Source organism: Pteropus alecto, unplaced genomic scaffold, assembly GCF_000325575.1.
Source record: "Pteropus alecto unplaced genomic scaffold, ASM32557v1 scaffold5, whole genome shotgun sequence".
In the NCBI taxonomy this organism is placed as follows: Eukaryota; Metazoa; Chordata; class Mammalia; order Chiroptera; family Pteropodidae; genus Pteropus; species Pteropus alecto.
This window is the reverse complement of record NW_006441953.1, coordinates 2,940,846-2,960,931: the sequence shown is the minus strand read 5'-3', so window position 1 is coordinate 2,960,931 and position 20,086 is coordinate 2,940,846. Positions and strand designations below refer to the sequence as shown.

The 20,086-nt window shown below is 32.2% G+C and overlaps 1 protein-coding gene across 1 annotated transcript in view; it reads left to right on the top strand.

The window, feature by feature from the left end:
- Positions 1-20,086, top strand: part of TACR3 (tachykinin receptor 3) — a 66,748-nt gene that overhangs the window by 28,351 nt on the left and 18,311 nt on the right. The window lies entirely within an intron of this gene.

Here is a 20,086-nt window from a genome sequence, read left to right as displayed (position 1 = left end):
AATGAGAGTTTCGTTAGTACTCTTCCACTACTTATTGGGGGACATCTTAAAGCCTGTTTCTGAACATTTACATTTAGAAAGCCTCTAAAATTATTTTATTGACATCTTACTAGAATTTTTTTTAATTAAGATTTTTTCTGACTACCATTATGTGACTCAGTGAGAGATTTTTTGATAAATTTGTAGGGTTAAAAGAAATCTTATTCATCTATTCCATCTTCCTCTCTCCAGTTGATGTGTACTTAAAATTAGAGAGGTTTATCTAAGGATAAGAGAGTCATCTTAATTATGCCAATGATTTATTCCATCTATGGTTCATTTATTTATGTAGAACTACTACCAACCACATGGACAATTCTCTTAAAACATTCGACAATTTTAAAACCACTTACCTACAAACACTCACTTAACAATAATCTACCAGGTTTTAAAAATCTAATGTAGAAAAAGGACTTCTTTTAATATTAATGTTTCCTCTGTTATTGACAAATAATGGTAGACAAGATTTATGTTTGGTTAACAATTTATCATGATGTCTAGTATTTGAAAACAAAAAATGAACATGATCTCTTTCATGTCAATTTACTTATTTCAGCCTGTAATACAAATAATTTTATTTCTCTTAAAAAAAAAACTTAAAAATGATGTGCACAAACAACCAAACTATGCCTTTAGCACCTAAAAAAAGAATCCTAAAACTAAGAGAACTTCAATAACATGGTCATCTTAAATGAACAGTTTCTCTTTCTCTTTTTTAATTTCAACCCTCATTTTGAAATACCTTGCTTATATTACAGGATACTCTTTTGGGGGGATATTATCGCTATATTTTAGGCATGATCATATTAAATGATTAATGTTCTATGGACTTCAGAATAATTTCTGTCTTTATATTACCCACTTTATTTCCTGTCTTTTGTCTCTTTTTTATCAGTTTAGGCATCTTTTTCTTAATATGTTTTTTTCCTGTTCACTCCCAAATTCAGTTCAGTAATTGTAGATTATGGTTCTTTTTTCATCTATATGTAATATTTTTTTCTGGCAACAAATAAAAATTTAATCTGAGTGTTTTTAGTTTTTGTTTTGTTTTTGGTTTTGTTTTGTTTTGTTTTTGAGTTGAGTCCCAGAGGGAACAAAAGCAAGAGGGAATATTTCTGCCTTTGCCCCATATAGCTGATGAGAGTTAGGCATAAATATTTCCCTTTGATTTTATTACTCTACAATTTCAATGTATAAATATTAATTCAAACCAAGAGTGTGACCCTGCTAGAATAATTTTTAAAAGTAAGACATTTAAAATTTCCAGTCTGTATGTCTTTCTCTCAGATTGTATTCTGGGCTGAAATAATAGAAAATGACATTCACATCATGGACTTATAATAAACCACCTTGTCCTTGGATTTATTCCACAGTCACTTATTGGTATGACCATAAGAATCTTGGAAGTAACACTTATTGGTCCAAAATTTTAACTTCAAATTATAGCTAGCTCTTCTCTTAATTGATTTTTCTTATCTAAATTAAAATATTGTCTGATATGGTTTGGAATTAGTTATTTCTAGTAATCATGCTATATTCATATTTGAATATGACTACTTAGGTCAGATATAAATCCTATCCTAGATGGGCCATTTAATTAAATTCTATCTCCTAGAGAATTCATCTTTGATATTACAAATTGGACTTCAGAGGTAAGTAACAGAGTATTGGTTAAAATAGTGCAAATTCATTGACTGTTGGGAAAAACAGCTCCATAAATCATTCTGAGACAGCCTCCTAGTAATAAAAGAATAGTGAATGTTGATTGAGCCCCCAAATACACATGAACAAAAGTAAATAAAAACTTAAGAAATTTTAGTCAAGTCACTAAGATCTTTCCAGCTATTGAGAAACATCACTTCCATTTCTTTGTCCTACCATCTTTAGGAATTGTGCTTAATTTCAAAATTTGTAGATTAAATTTTTTTGAAAAACAGCTGGTAGAAGTAAATTACATGTCTAAGTTATATAGGATGTAGCATGTCTAAAAATTAAACTACCATGAAACTTTCAGATAAATTAGGATTAAACACCCCTGCTTGATCTTTACATATGTCCTGCGTAAGTATATATGTCATTTGAAATTAATATCAGTGGTTCTAGCCAGCACCAGCTAAAAAGAAAGACTAAATATTAGTTTTGAGAAATAAGATAATACCTCAAGAAATATTTTATCATTTAAATTGGAGTATTCAACCTAAAAATCAGTATTAAAACTATTGCTCCAGTTAACTAAACTCTAGGAGAAAATCTGTAGGATTGTCCAACATTTGAGTCACATATATAGAATTAGTCTTTCAAAAAGATGTTAGCAAGCATATTAATTAATTCTTATATAATGTATTTTATAATTTCAAAGCATTTTGGTGTTTTATAACAAATCAAAGATATCTTTTAATTTATAGTAAATGTTCTGGGTTTTAAAATCCTGTTTGTTACATACCCATTGATTTTAAATATGTCTACTTAAATATGAATAAATAAATATGTCTTCTTAAATATGAATATTGAAAATAATGTGCCTTTAATATAACAACGCGGTTAGCTTAAAAATCCTACTCTCTAAATAAGAATATCTTCAGATAGTAGCACAATATAAAATATCAATTAATATCATACAATCCTCAAAGCCTTGTGTGTGTGGTAATTGGTTAATATTCTTGTCAAAGATCTTCAGGAAATTTGTATATACTACTGTATGATTGATTTAAAGTACATTTGCAGTTTTAAAATCTATTCTAGAATGATAGATATGATCAGAACCTAAAATTTCATGAATCCTTTGTCTTACTGCTATTATACTTTGTCGGATTAAAACCAAACACAGTATAAGAAGGAAATAAGAAGAGAGTACTAAAAGATCGCATAAGTACGATGTTTTGGTAAAATAAATCAAATGTGCGCTTTGATTTTTTTTCAGTCATTCCAAAATCATTCTGTTTCCCTAAGGATCTAGAAGCAAGAAAACCACAGATATTAGCTCGTAAGCCCTTGTAATGCTTACTTAAGTTAGAATATTACCTATAACTATATTCATAGAGCCATAATTTAGAACTCATTCACTTTGGAAACAGAGAAAATTTGCTATACATTTCTCCAAGTATTCTCAAAATTAAGACAAATTTCTCAGCAATTTGGGTGAAAAAAAGTAGTGACATTTTCTTATAAATGATATTAAAATTCTTGGCAATGACAAAATAAATCCCCAAATATGTGTGTGAGTCTACTGGCATCTTGGAATAACTACTTAGAACATAAACACTAGAAGTCCCATGATTAGCAAGATGAAAAATAAATTATATTAATTAATAGATGTATGAGTTGGACATAAAATATAGTTAATATTTTAAATGATTATAATTATCAAATTCATCTATAAGAAAAATAAATTGAGGCTAGATAGAGAACAAAAATAAAGAGAATAGTTATATCAGATCAAGTCAATTTTAATTCATTCATCAAAGGTTATTTATTGAAAGTTTCTGTTGTAGAAATAACATGGATTGCCTAATATCAGAAAAAAAAAAAATTGATAGTCTTGTGATATCCTTATAAATCAAGTAAAGAAAAATGAACTAGTCATAAATTGTATTAATATTGGTTGACCACATGCTGATGAAGAGAATGATGTCCATCTAAATGGAGGGTTTGAGGGGCATGCCACAGACCTCTTACTTTAGTACTAAGTTGTTCAAATAGATCGATAACAAGAATGTCAATTCTGTGGTCATGAATAATAAATCTAGAGATACAGACAGAATATCTGATGACTGAATCAGAAACTAGGAAGACCAAGAGCACAGTGTCACGTGCACGTGTTATGTGGTCCAAGTCCCATGGCTGACGGGAAAGCGTGGGGTCTTAGACATCAGTGATTTGTATTCCAGTTCTTGTCCTATCTAGGTGTAATCTTAGACACATCTCTTTAACTTTATTAGGTTTTGTTTACTGAATATTGTAGAGATTTAAGGAAGGACCTTTGGAATTGAAATTCTGTGGTTCTAATGCCTAGCACCCTGCCTTTTACACAGCAGACACTTAATTCAGGTTGATATTCCCTCTTTCTCCTGTCATTTGCTACCTTTTTCAATATGAAGAATCTATAAAATGAATGCAGAACTCATGTCCACACATTTATATGTGACTCTCATTTTATTCCCTTTAATTAATCAAGCACTTGTATTTAAGACAACTGTAGATTTTATCAAGATTTATAGTCAAGATAAATTACATTAAAGTAAAATTGATTTCCAAGTGGCCTAAAGTTGGTTGTTTTTTCTATGTATTAGTTTAACAAAAAATTTAAATGGCAACTTTCCTGTGACTATATTTAATCAAAGTAACAACAGCTCAACCCCAAGTGGAGGAAAGAAAACGTTATTTTCGTTTTTTCAGATTTAAAAACCTCATACTCTTGGAAAATATTCATGAAAACAAGATTAATCAAGAATTTGATAACATATTTTCCTCTCTGTTTTAATATTTACATCACATTTTATGCTATTAATCTGAATTTTTGATTGTTACCTTCCTTTAGCCATCCAGCTATCGTAAATAAAGTAATACAATATATATACATTTTTTTCTGAGAGCTCACTGTGCAATAACAGCAGTGATAAAAGTTCAGAGTAATTGAGAATCTGCTGAGATGCTAGCTTTGTGAATGAACTAGAACTTTTCTTTCTGACACTTTCCTCATTACCTATTTCTTTATATTTATATATATCACTTACTTTGATACATTTAACAAAACCTTGATAATATCCATATGACTTAGACTTTAAATATTAATACATTATGTAGATGTACAAGTTTAAATATAGCACAGTTACCTGTTCCCGTGTCATTCCCTCATTTGCATGCCTCCATGACACATGGCCACTTATTTCCAGGCATCTTTCCTGAATAATTGGCATAATAACATTATTATTTGTATTATTAATCATAAGGCTATATATCCCTTTTAAAGTACCTTCACATTTTAAAAAATACATGTCTGACATATTTACTTTCTTTTAAAAATGTATATTCTCATTCAGGTATAAAATCAACATTTTAAAAAGTAGTAAATTTTCTAGGGAAACAAAAGTCAAGAACCATAAAATATCTTTATAGGCTTCTGTCATGTCACAAACTGTCTCCTCAATAAAGAACAACAAATATTGAAAGCACTTTTATATAGAAGTTCATGATTATTTACCAACTATTTTCATTCACATATTTTGAGAAAAGTGTGTATGTTAGCAGATGAATCAGTGAACACTGTTAGAGCATATCTGCTTTTTATATTTCTGAAATTATGTAAATATTTTAACCCATCAGGATAGGATGAATATTTATCCAACTTGGTCTTTAAAAGCCTCATTGTCCTAAAGGAAAAGAACTAAATCAAAACAAAGTCAAAAAACACCTGAGATTTATGATAAATATGAATAATATTTCTAATTAAAACACTGAAGTTTAAAGAAAACTAACAGATATTTGTTTCCTCTAACTAACTTCTAACCCCAGACAAAACCTGCAATCAACAGTGGCTCCTACACTTGTGTTTTTCATTGATTGCAATTCCCACCTGCTTTAAACCTTTTGATTACATCTTTTCCCTGCTCTGTGTGTGTGACAGTGGATGGGAAACATTTTGAAAAGCCTGGAAAAAAAGTTTCTATGTTTCTTAATGGCTTGCCGGTAGTACTTAAAAAGTGGAAGTGTTTATTTCTTTTTTAATAGATAAAGGAAGCAATTTAGGAGAAAATATCTGCAGTCCTTGAGTGCTTGGGAATCACTTGAAATGTTTTCTGTATGGATTACCCTTTAATATCTCTCATTCCACATTTACAGGTGCAGGGAATATTGGAGCCAGGTTCAGGCATCATGGCAGATTTCTGGCAGGAAAATGAAGCTTAGCATATGAAATCTATAACAAGTGCTATAGTTCTCAGTATTTCCTACCACCAATTATTGTTTTACCTTCCACCATTCGTTGAGTAACTAACTCATCTTCCAACACCTAAAATCTCACAATTGTCACACTCTTCTAAATTCTCAAAATATTTTTTGAGACTCTGTACTTCTATTCTGTGCTTATAATTTATCTAGCTGTTCTTGCATTATCACCACACTGTTTTTATTTTTCCAGAATTTTCTTAGATATTCTTGTTTACTTTTACATCCAAAATTTATAAAAATAATTTTACCTAGTTAAAATTATTTGTGGAATTAGATTACATTTATTAACTTTCAAGGAACTGGACAACAAATTTTCAGTAAGGGAAATATGTAATGGGTTGATAAATGAATAAACGAATGGCATTATTTTGTATTATTCAGACAATCGAATGTAGTGACTAGAAACAGACTGTTAGTAGGTATGCCAAGTTCAAGTGCTGGTTCTGGCACATACCTTGGACAATAAAATCTATTGGAGCTCAGAAAGGTTACAATTCATATAAAATGAAATTAAGATAATAATACATACTCATGTGATTGTATAGAGATCAAATGAGGCAATATATGTCAAGTACTTCAAAAAGTGCCTAGCACATAAAACTGGTCTCAGTAAATGGTACCTATTACTTCAGGCAATTTATTGTTAATATATATGCCAGTATTGTGAAGATTAGAAAGCATCGTGTGGTAGAAAGTAAGAGTTATTAAAACTGGCCATTTATCTTTTTAAACATAATATCGACTTATATTTTATAGTGTAATATCTTGCAAATAACTTTCACATATATATTATGTAATTTTCACAATATCTTTGTGAATTTTTCTTGTTTTACAGAAAAGGAAACTGAGTCTCAAACTTACAAAACAGTAAGTGGCAGAACTTGGATATGAATCCTGGATGAAAGATTTTAGGGTTGTGTTCTTTCAGAGAGCAAATTCAAAGGACCAGGTTTCAGAATAATATTTTATGTCAGAGTATTATTTGTATTACACAAGGTGCTTTCGCATATATTCTCTGTAACGATCTTCGCAATATCCTGGGAAAGTAGGCCTGGAGAAAATTGTTTTCTTCCATTTAACAAATTAGGAAAACGAAGCTTTGGGAAAGTGAGAGTTGCCCAAACTCATGCAGCTGGTAATTGTGCAAGAGGAATCCATTTAGTCCTGTGGAATGCAAGACAACTATTCTTTCCTTTACATTGAACTGCAAAGAACTGGCAGCTACCCTTAGCCATTCTCTTACCCATTACATTTTCCTGTTCATTATTCCATTATACATCTTGACTTACTCTATAGTGCTATCCAATAGAAATTTCTGCAATAATGGAAATGGTCCATAGCTGGACTGTCCAGTGTGGTAGCTATTAGCCACTCGTAGCTAAATATTAAAATACTATTTATTTTCTTGAAAATTTTTGATGAGGGTTAATCAAGATAATGTATATGCTGAAGTTTCTGGTACCTAAAGCTCATAAATATGCAGTTACTTACTTTTCTTTCTTCATAAGACAAAAATAAGCCTAATTATAATCACTAACCAAAAGAATAATGCCGTGATAGCTCTATAAAACAACTAACACTGATTGTGCTTATTAATATGTCAGATACTTGATTTAAGTGCTTTATATAGATTAGCCAGTTGAATTCTGACAAGCACAAGAGAAAGGCACTATTGTTATTTTCATTTTACAGATAAAGGAAGAGTCATTAAACAGGTTAAGTAGCTGCTTAGTCTATTGAATAATAGGATTTGAACCCAGAAAGTCTGATTGTAGAGAATGTGTTCTTAATCTCTATACTCTATTGATCATTTCTGTACTTAGCTCAAGGATGGGATTGGGGAAGTAAATAAGACAAAAAAATTTTCTTACTTATTTTTCTATTTGTTTAATTACCAGTGCTACAGTTGAATTATATTATTGTATTATTTGTTGATGTATTCTGAGTTTATAGGCTTTTGTATATTAAACTAACTAAAATTAACAATATTTTTAAAGAAAACTTATTTCCTTAAAAATACCAATAATCTACTTAAAATTTATTTTCAGTATCAGCAATCAACTTAAAAATTAACTCTTAAAAAATGATTAACAGTAAACTGAGGAGACATCTGTTTTTAGATGTGTAGAAATGTGCCTTCAGATAAAATCTGTTTTAGATTATTAAAAATTATAAATCATCTTAATATATAATTTATCTTGCTTTAGTTCAAATAACTTGTTTTAACATTCCAAATCTCCCTTTAATACACACTGAATAAAACAATACACAAACCCCCTTAACATATTCTCCTTAGTTAATATGATTAATTGTTCTGCCACAACTAAAACAATTCCACAATAATTATGTTGCCATTGTCAAATATCAGTAGACATATATAAATAAAATTGTTTCTTGTATTTAGAAAAAATATAGATTTGTAAAGCCAAATGAGCTCAACACTTTTCTTGTGCCTGAGAGATAGAGAGAATAGTATATTGTTTGAATCACAACTTATCTGGGTTCAGTCTCATCTGTAAAATGAGAAGATTGAACTAGATTACCTCTAAATTGTCTTCCAACTATAAATTTCCGTGATAGAAATTCATCAAATAATTATTCAACATCTAATGTGTACCAGGCATTGTACAGCAGTGATTATATTTAAACCTTTAAAACCCTGTAAAAGAGGATGCATTTCAGGTAAGGCTTTTGTATATTAAACTAACTAAAATTAACAATATTTTTAAAGAAAACTTATTTCCTTAAAAATACCAATAATCTACTTAAAATTTATTTTCAGTATCAGCAATCAACTTAAAAATTAACTCTTAAAAAATGATTAACAGTAAACTGAGGAGACATCTGTTTTTAGATGTGTAGAAATGTGCCTTCAGATAAAATCTGTTTTAGATTATTAAAAATTATAAATCATCTTAATATATAATTTATCTTGCTTTAGTTCAAATAACTTGTTTTAACATTCCAAATCTCCCTTTAATACACACTGAATAAAACAATACACAAATCCCCTTAACATATTCTCCTTAGTTAATATGATTAATTGTTCTGCCACAACTAAAACAATTCCACAATAATTATGTTGCCATTGTCAAATATCAGTAGACATATATAAATAAAATTGTTTCTTGTATTTAGAAAAAATATAGATTTGTAAAGCCAAATGAGCTCAACACTTTTCGTGTGCCTGAGAGATAGAGAGAATAGTATATTGTTTGAATCACAACTTATCTGGGTTCAGTCTCATCTGTAAAATGAGAAGATTGAACTAGATTACCTCTAAATTGTCTTCCAACTATAAATTTCCTTGATAGAAATTCATCAAATAATTATTCAACATCTAATGTGTACCAGGCATTGTACAGCAGTGATTATATTTAAACCTTTAAAACCCTGTAAAAGAGGATGCATTTCAGGTAAGAAATATTAGTGGGCCAATCTCATAAAAAAAACTCTAGTGGGTTCTATGTAGCTGATTTTGGTTAGAGCAAAAGTTTTCCCTCATACCTTTGACCCCACACAAGTAACCAGTCACATGGGTATATTATATTGTCTGCAAGTGATTGTGCAAGGATAGGCATGGAAAGACCCACACTTAAGGTCAATTCAGCATGAAGCCCCCTCCACTCAACAAAAAAATTTATTCTTTCTCTAATTTGTAAAACTTCGCTTCCTACACTTCTTTCTATCCAGTCTCAGACACCCTTCCACCTCCTTCTTCTCCTATCCTTAGCCCTATCTAGTTGGGGATGTTGGGAGGGAGAAATTTTCCCCTTTCCCCTATTGAGTTCTTATGACTGGACTAACAATAAAATTGACACAAGAGAGATTAACAGGAGAAAAATCAATTAGTTTCATGCATATGAGAGATGATATAATCGATACTCAAGAGAATGACCAAAAAGCAAGCAGATTTTATATCTTTTACACAAAGAAACAATAATTTATGAGGATTTCACAGAACTAAGAAATCTAAGTTTGGGTGATTATTAATGAAGATCTAAGCAAAGTTTGGAATTGGGTAATAAATTAGTTAAATAAATAAATAAACAACAAGGTTTGTTTATACAAGCTTCTTGGCCCTAAATTCGCTAAGTTTGATGATAAGGATGTCTCTCTCAGTCTCCAGGGGCAGGGAGGGCACTTTCACAGGGGAGACTTATTTCCTATATTGAGGGAGACAAAGGAGTGTTAATACAGTACTTTTGTACAGGCTGCTTCTCAAGCAACTTTAATTCAAAATTGTCAGTATGACATATTTGGGAGTGGTCTAACCTGGGCCCCCATAAGGGAAAGAAAATATATGTTCTTTGACATATGCTTAGGCAAGTGTTTCATAAGACTACTCATGGAATAGAAAATGAAGAAAACTCACAGGAAACATTAGTATTTTGAATATCAACTTATAGTGCAATGTCATGTTTTTTATATGTAGTTGTTCTGAGTCCATTACCTGTATAAATGTATTATGCATAAAATATACATAATACATTTATACCACACAGCAGCAGTACACTAGATGGTGACGCAAGGAAGCAATAATGGAGTTTGAAAGTAGCTCAGAATCTATGGTGAAAAATTTCCCAATTCTATAACCTTTTATAGCACATAGTCTACATATTATTTTATTTTACACTCACAAGAATGCTCTGGGATAAATAAGAAAGGTATTATCTTACTTTAGAGATACAAAAGCAAGAAAGTTGAAGCTAGAGAAAGTAAAGAAGAAAACAAGAGATCGATGCGAAAAATATAAAATTATCATCAGAGTGTGGTGACTGATTAGATATGAACACTGAGAGAAAGAAAATGAAAACTATTTAAAGACTCAATTGCTGAGAAAATTAGGACACTATTGACAGGAAATAAGAGCCTGTGAGAAAGTAAAGCAATTTTGTTGAAGATGAATTCACTTTAGGAGAGTACAGCAAGGTTAAAATGATCTTCATGCATCTGGAGGCATATTCCAGCAGAGGGAACACTTACTTATACTGATGAAGATGACAACTGATATTATTACTGCAGGAAACCTTTCACAGTTATGTAATCTATGACCACAGATTTATATCAATCCATTCTGTACTCTGATTAGAAATTTTATAAGAATATTCTATCACACCATCTTATAGTGAATATAGGCTCGCCACTTATTGGGTATCATTAGAACAAATCCCTCTGCTCACCTCTCAATGTTCTTTCTTCCTAATCTCCTTACTTGGAGCCCAAGAGAGAGGAGCAGAGAAAAATAATTTTTCCAGACTGCCAGTTTTTATTTCTTTCATTATTTCTACTTACTATTTCTAATTCTATAATAACATTTTCAAACAATGCAGAAAAATTTATTGATAGCATTGTTCCTCTCTACTAGAAGTCACCAGTTCATAACAGGTTAATAAAATATTCTTTGAAGATGAATGGCTGACAATTCATGCAGCTCTTTTTATGCTCTCAAAGAGAATATGATGCATATAAATTTGCATCATATTTATATGGCCTCTTAATAATAATGGGTAGTCTTTTAGCTTCTGACCATTTGTCAAAAGGAGATGCATTTGTAGCTATTTATTCAGCATCGTGATTAATTGGTGCTGACTCATATTTACATACTTTCTCATTTCTATTTTGAAAGACCCTATTTGTTCAAAATGAGCCACTTTGGGAAATCTGTGGTCAAAAAATAGAGCAAACACAGTTAACCTAAACCCTAAGACAATGAGCTTAAAAAAAAAAACACTTGACTATTTTTTTAAATGATTCAACTAAAGATAAAGTTTTTTCATTTAAATTCATAGTAAATAAGCTACCATGGACCTCTGCTACTTTATTCACTTAGAAACGAGTAGTCATTAGGATTATAAAATCTGGAGATATTTCCTTCAGATGCTCAATGGTTAATTATAATAAGACCATATGCCTAAGCATTGTTAGACACATATGTTATCTCATTTAGTAGCCTCATTAACATTCTGAAGTATTATTGCACTTATCTAACTAAAGATGCAACCAAGGATTAAAGAATGTAACTTGCTTTAAATTGTGTTAAGTAAATAGAAGAATCTGATTTGGATGCCAAGTTAACATTAAAGTCAAAGAAATAATCCATTGCTGATTCTTTGTCTCTGAGAGGAGACCACACTCTGTAGAGTGTTATCTCTTTTCTAATAAACTTGCCTTTTGATTATTAAAAAAAATTACAATCCATTGCCTTTCTACATCCTTTTGTACAGTTAAAGAGCATTATAGATAATGTCAGTAAAAGAAGTAAAAAAAAAAAAGGGAATAATTTATAATATCAGCATTCTAACACTTTTCCAATTTTTCTCCAATGTATACTCAATATGTAAATTTTAAGAAAATTCTATTGTCCATATAACTCATGATATAGCTCATCGGCTTCAATTATCTATGAATAATCTATTCATAATGGAATAATCCACTGTTATATTTTTTATTTAATGCTATAATGATCTCTTATCTTTCTATATGGTCTCCCTTATCTGGAAATAGATTGATCTTTGTTCTTCAATGTATTATTTCCTTTGTTCATGAGCTTCCATCCAGCTTTCAGTGTAGCTTTTAGGCTGACAAGAGCCTCGTCAGAATTTATTTCAATGTTTTCCACTTCTTATTTGATGAAGTAAATTGCCACAAACAATTTGTCTCTTCCCTGTTCTAAGACTAATGCCCATTTGTAAATGTTATCCACATTCTCTTATTTCAGCTTGCCTGAGTAGTATCTAATGTAAACTTAAATAGTTTTAACTATGGCTGTGTGTGAATACATAAAATATTCACTTATGTCCAAACCGATATATTGTTTAATAATCTTGTTTATAATTAAACCTCATTTAAAAATAAGTTCAATTACTATTAGAGTATATAAAAAAAATAGAAGAGGAAAAAATAAAGCAGTTTAAATTAGGTTAAATTAAAACGATGCTTGGTAATGTCCATATGAAACGTGGGGCATTTTATCGCAGGAAAATTCTCAGATCTGTAGTAGAATACTGAGCAAGAAATGTGTTTTATTCACCGTTGTGTCTTCAGTGTCTGGCATAATGCCTTCTGGGTGGATGGATGGATGGATGGATGAGTGGATGAATAGTAAATGGATAAATGAATGAAAGAATAAGATTTTGTGAATCAGCTACTTTTTCATTTTATACATGAGAAAATATGCAGTTATACAATGTGACTTGCTAAAGGTCAAAAATCATTAAAAGGGAGAGCCAGTTATGGAATTGTCTTCCTGAGTTCCAACCTGGTACTCTGTCTGTAGTCCCAACACACACAGGAAACTCTGAATCTTCTGGACAAAGGGAATGTCTTCAGGAGTATATTAATATTCTCAGGACTAAAAATGAGGTCTATTTATCTATCGCTGAATGAATTAAACTGTTCTTGAAAGTTTCCTATTTCATCAAGTAAAAATATTTCTCTACCCTATCACAAGAAAAATATATGACTCTCCCCATTACGTAAATTCTTGCTATAGTATCCCAGTAAAAAAATTCTAGTAAGTAAAAAGAGTTTATATCATGTATATATTACTCATTATAAATTTCCAAATTCCCTTAACCTTAAACTGTACTGGAAAAAAATGCTTTCTTTTACAGAGGAAACAACTACTTTAACATTTTGCAAGACTAACTTTTTTAACATCAAATATAAACTGTCTGGCCAAATAAAATAATTAATACAGAGATTCCGATAACTGAATAATGGATAGCATCTGATATACTCCATAGTGTGCTTTAGGATTAAGTGTTGCAAATCTCCATACCATATTTACTAGCCTAACATGTTTCCACAAGCTTCCCATTTTGCCCCCGCTCCTCACTGGTAACATCTGCTGTAAATCTTTCCGCTAAAAACAAAAACCCTTTCCAAAAACCCAGAGAATACATGAAGAACAGACTTGTCTCTCTTAATTTCCCTTTGGTTGACAGCTAAGACACAGGGATTGACATAGTCAAGGCTCTCTGTGCTGGAAATAACCAGTACAAGATACCAGAATAAATTAGCCATTTCAGCCACAGGAGCAGCTATGTAAATTGCACATGTGTAAGTATATGGCTCTCCATGGATCAACCGAGGTTCAGTAACAGAATAGAAATGTCAGTTATGTTTCATAATATCCACCACATATGATTAAGAAGTGGATGGGGTTATAGGGATGGAGGGAAAGAAGAAAGAAGAGTCTATTAGTTTGTTAGAGATGCCATAACAAAGTACCACAGACTAAGTGGCTTAAAAACAGAAATTATCTTCCCGCAGTTCTGGAGGCTATATCAAGGTAATGGCAGAGTTGGTTTCTACAAGGTCTCTCTCTCTCTCTAATTTATATTGTAGATGGCTTTCTTCTTCCAGTGTCTTCCTGTGGTCTTCTCCGTGTTTTCCTGCAGCCTAATCTCCTATTCTTATTAGGCCACCAGTCATTAAATTAAGGCCCACTCATATGACCTCATTGTAACAATCAGCTCTTTAAAGGAGTTACTTCCAGATACAGTCACATTCTGCAGTACTTGGGAGTTAGGACTTTAACAAACGAATTTTAGGGGGACACAATTCAGTCTATATCAAAGACATTATTTAAGATTTTTAGAAATGGATACCTCTATTAAATCATTTCATGGATTCTGGTAGTGTCCTGCCACCAAGGAGGATTTTTGCTCTGTTAGGAAGATACACCTTCCTCAGCAAGTGTGAGTGCTACTAAGTGAGGAACTAGGATAGCGCTTCCCTCCACTTCATTTTAACAGGCTTATCCTTCAGCTGAAAGAAAACTGAAGAAACTATTTCTGTTTGTTTGACTAGAACATTTCACTCCTTTTTCTCCTCCCTAGATGGCAGTTTGCTTTTGAGCCCTTTTCATTTCCACTTTCTCCCCTACTCCTCTTTCTTTATTCCCATCTTAGAGAAAACAGTTCCTTTTAAACTTATTTCGCCTTTCCATCTTTTTTTTTTTTTTTTTAAATGCCTACAGCACCTGGTCTTCCTAGGTAATCTCCTATCCAAATATCCAAATACTAACCAGGCCTGACCCTGCTTAGCTTCTGAGATCAGCCGGGATCGGGCTTGTTCAGGATAGCATGGCCATAGACTTCCTTTCCATCTTTATATAATCTTTGCAACAAGGGACAATGTACAGTCTCTTAAAGTGCCTAGCATGACATCCAGCAAAGTACCTATAAGTGGTTCATTCTTACTCCTCTGTTTTTTTAAAATAGCCTGTCCCCAGCAATCTACTGTTTTCATTTGCCATTATTTATGTGATCCAGATTTTAAATAACTTCATGTATATCACAGTGCCAGCGCCGAGATGATCAAGAAGGGACGGTTTCGGTGGTGAGACGCCCAGGTGGAAGAATGCACAAGAGGCCGATATGAAACAGCAGGCAACCAACTTTATTGTGGGGAGCGCAATTCTATTGCAGGGAGTGCAGTTCTATTGCGGGGAGCAGGTTTCTGCTTCTGCTCTTCTTCTGCTCCCCTTCTGCTCCCCAGGGGACCACGCAGCTCCACATATATCAGAGCACAATAGTGGCATTCAGCCACACATACGTGATACAATAAGCTGAAATATGTTTACACATTTTAGGCTCAGGTGCCCTACTACACTAATGTAACATTCTAAATCCGGGGTCCTATTCCTAGCTGTGAGCCTGGATCACAGCCAGACCATGGACCCACCAGGCCTATGACCCACAGTCTTTCATGTTTTGTATGTCCTGAATGGAAAATGTAAGTTTTACTGAGGATTTTGTAGATTAGTTTAAAGGGAGAATTTGCCTCTCAGAGCATAAAACCCCTTTGGTATTTCATATTACATCAGCTCTCACCCAATTGTGTGTGTGTATGTGTGTGTGTGTGTGTGTACATGTGAGTGTGTGTGTCTCCCTCTTCATCTCCTCTACCTGTCCTTCTTGCAGCACCTCCTTGATTCATTGTTCTGCTCCAGAAAGACCATTCACCCACAATTTTTCAAGACAAATTTAGCACTGTTCATACAATTCAAACTGTAGCACTGTTTTTATCATTTAAGTAATTCTAAACTTGCAAATCCCCATCTACATCTATTACTCATCTCAGTGAACAAAATATCTTTCGTATAAACAATTTCACTCTCTTCCGAGTCAGGAGAGCTTATAAATAAAAAAATAATGTTGTTTTCTGTCAGACCATGTTGCACAAACCCTTTGTGTACGTGATTCTAATGACTAGCTCTAAGTCTTTTCAGATGTCTTTCTGCCCCTGTTTTCATTTTTATTTCATTTCTGAAAATTTTTCAGGGAGATTTTCCTCTATTACTTTGCTTAAGTAGTCAATCACAAAAGGACTATGTGTGTCTGTACTTCTATATGTTTTATTCAGTGTATTTCCAAATTTATGGATTTTTCAAATCATTTGTATTCCTCCCCAAACTCTCTTTGATCTGTTTTTATTTGGAAATATTTAGAACTGGTGAAATAATACACTGTGAATACCTCTTATCTTTTGATTCTCAGGTCTTATCCTCAGATTATTTCTGCTTCGTTATTTCATCATTCGTCAACATGTTCTGGCAGCATTTTACAAATCTCTGAAATAGAAATTTCTAAATCCTTTTGCCACAGCTACCTAAGCCCAGATAAGAATGATTGTCACTGATACCTTAAAGAAACACAAACATGCTTCACATATTAAATCTGTAAAGAAAAAGAGCATCCTAAAAGAACTGAAAATAAACTATATGTGGTGCCAGGTGGATGCTAAACTTATCAGTGAGATCGCTTTGTAAATTATATAAATGTCTAACCACTATGCTGTACACCTGAAACTAATATAAAATAATATTAATGTTAACTCTAATTTAAAAATAAATAAATATATTTTAAAAAATGAACTGAAAATAATGAACAGAATAGTAGTTGCACACCAAAGGAAATAAGAACTCCAATATTAATTAGAAAAAAACAACAGGTCCTTCAAATGCTACCCATACTGATTAAAAAGCAGATCAAGTAAGAGATAACAATTCCCTTCATACACAGTGCTTCACTGAAAATTGAAAACTGATCATTGGTGGCCAAAAGCTTATATGCCACAGTTAATCCAGCTTGAACAAGACAGTTTTATTTTAAAACGAGTTTTCATGAAGAACTAGAAGACTCTGTTCCATTCACTTGTCTGAGAGTACAAGCCAGCTCTCTATCAAAATCACACCAGTCTATCTTCTAGCCATAAGATTTCACGAGGCATCTCCTAGAACATTTCACTACCAGACTGTAGATTTTTACTAGGAAAGACTGTACAGTGAGCTCTAATGTCAGTGCTTTTTTATATATATAAAACACATATACCTATAAATACCTACATATACATATATGTATATTTCTATATATATGTGTATACATATGCAAACTACTCTGTATATACTACATACAAAAGAATATGCTCTGTATATATACTTGTATATATTGTATACAAACTATATAATACACTGATATTTCTGATATTAGAAAGATCTTTGTAATATGCCCTGTCATTTTTCTTTGTGCTGCACAGTGACCCAGAAATATACACTAATGTTTCATTTATAATTTAATATTTTCCGATACCCTGTCTAGGAGCTTCCTCAAGCACAAGGCATTAATTTCTGGCATTACTGATTGAACTGAATCCATAAAATTTAATTTTCTGGAACATCTCCAATTTTCTTGACATATTATGGGAGGACTTAAATCTGATGTTTTAAAATATATTTCTGGAATTTCTCAGAACTTACTCATGCATCTAAAGGAGTAAATATATAGACAGGTTATTTTCTTTATTTCTCAGATGAACTTCACAAACAAATTGAGATCTTAAATACTAATAGAAAAAGATACTGAGATTATATGCATTGGATTAATTTTCTCCTCTACATATTACAGTTAACAATTAAACGGCCATTAGAGTCTAAGTATTTTGTAATTTTTAAAAACATTTATGGTCTTTCTGCTGTTCAATTAATTTTTTTTTAAATAAACTTCACATAGTTAACTTTCTAGTTGTAAAACTAAAATAAATATCAAGAACAGAACATTTGTTATTTTTTCTTCCTTTGGTAACCACCTTAATAGTTTTTTCCATAAAAAGCTTTTCAAGGAATACTTATTATTCTGTTATTTTACAGAAATATGCTATGTTGGGGAAGTGACTCTCTCTCTCTCTCTCTCTCTCTCTCTCTCTCTCTCTCTCTCTCTCTGTCACACACACACACACACACACACACACACACAAACGGATAGCAGGGACTGAGACTGTAATAAAAGAGCTGTTTTTAAAACTCCTGTTTTTTTCACACCCTCTGTCACAAAATTTGACAGAAATTTTTGGCTTTCCCATACACAATCTTCATTGTATTCTTTGTCCCCAGTGCATCACCGTAGCTTTCTTTTTCCTTTATAAAGGCATATTTATAATCACTCTAGGTCCTGATACCAATAATTTAAAATATGCTTACAAATTAGTCAGATCTTTGGAATGAAGTAAAAATGAATATCTCAGCCCATCCTGAGTATATATGAGCCTGGCTTTCACATTCCTGTTTAATCCTCATAATCCTCATAATCCCCTGCATAATGAGTGCTCTCATGGCTTCTTCACTCCTCAGACTGTCAATGTTCAGAAAATTTAAGTAATTTTCCCAAAGTTACATAGCTATCTACAAACAAGGCCTAGATTTAAACAAAATTCTCTGAGTTTAGAGCTCTGGACACTGCAAGACACTGCTGTGCAATGAAAATGAGGGAATGGGAAGAGATAAATATCTAGCTTCAGATACTGTATTGGTGGTGGTGCCACTTAGTAAGGTAGATTTTTCACAGAAATAATAGCTTTGAGATGTCTTTGAGACATTTGGATAGATCATCTGTCTTTGGGAAGATGATGGCCTGAAAGGGTTCTTCTGAAGTTTCGCTTTCTTCTCTGCCACTTGACTAATTCTCCAGAGTAAAGCAGCAGCTGTAATAAGAGAGTGGACAGAGCTCAGAGGGGTGTGTGAAGCCCAGAGGGTGTTATAGTCAGGAGAGAAAGGCTCAGGGTTTTACTCCTCTCCTTATTCCGGAGACTATTAGGGTATTAATACTTTCACCAAGTACATATCGGGCAGACCGCCCTTCTCCCACCCTCTGGGGAAACATAGCTGGCTAACAGGAGAGTAGACTGCTTTCCCTTTATGATGTGCAGCTTTGCAGCACTGAAAAGAACACTTTCAGTTTATCTTTACAGGCAAGGATGAACAGAGACTGGAGTTGAAAAAAAATAAAATGAAACAAACCTTAGGGAAACCAAATGCTAGAAACAAGACAAAGAAGCAGAGCACCTAGAGCTGTACTTTGTAAACTAAAGTCAAAACATAAGATCACTTAATTGTAGCCTGAAGCTCATGTGACTCAAATAAATAATTTTTAAAATATAAAACTCCAATTGTCGAAATAGATATCACCATTAAGAAATAAAGGAATATATCAAAATACAAACAAATATACAAAACCCTAACGATCCATGAATGAAAAAGTAGTGAAAGTTAGAAGAATGGTCTAGGTTAGAGATACTTGAATAACCAAGAATTTACTCCTACAGAATGTTTTATTTATCTTAATCTCCAGAATCAGCCTCTTCTACATCTTGACATCACTCTCTAGTAGAAAAGAAATATGTACCTACTAGACTTCTAGCTGTAATTGAAACAGATTTCTCTCGGCACCTCCAAATTGCATTAATTTACACAAATTGCATTAATTAAATTATAATAATTGTATATGAATTAAAGTGTACAAATTGCATTCATTAAAATGACAATGCATTTGGCACAGTACCTTGTTCATAACAGGTCCCAAACAAGTTTTAGTTTCCCTACTGCCTTAGGAGGCAACTTACTTTTGCCCCTTACTTTTACTTTGTGAGATGTTATTTATTTTTCTCTTTTCCAGTCTTATAAAACTAAATATATCTAAATGTTATCACTTTCTGAGTTATTTCTTACTATAAAAAGTAATTTCTTTTTTTTACCATAGCAGCTATTAAGGGAAGAAAACACATGATTCTAGAATATATATTTAAACTTTTGCAGATT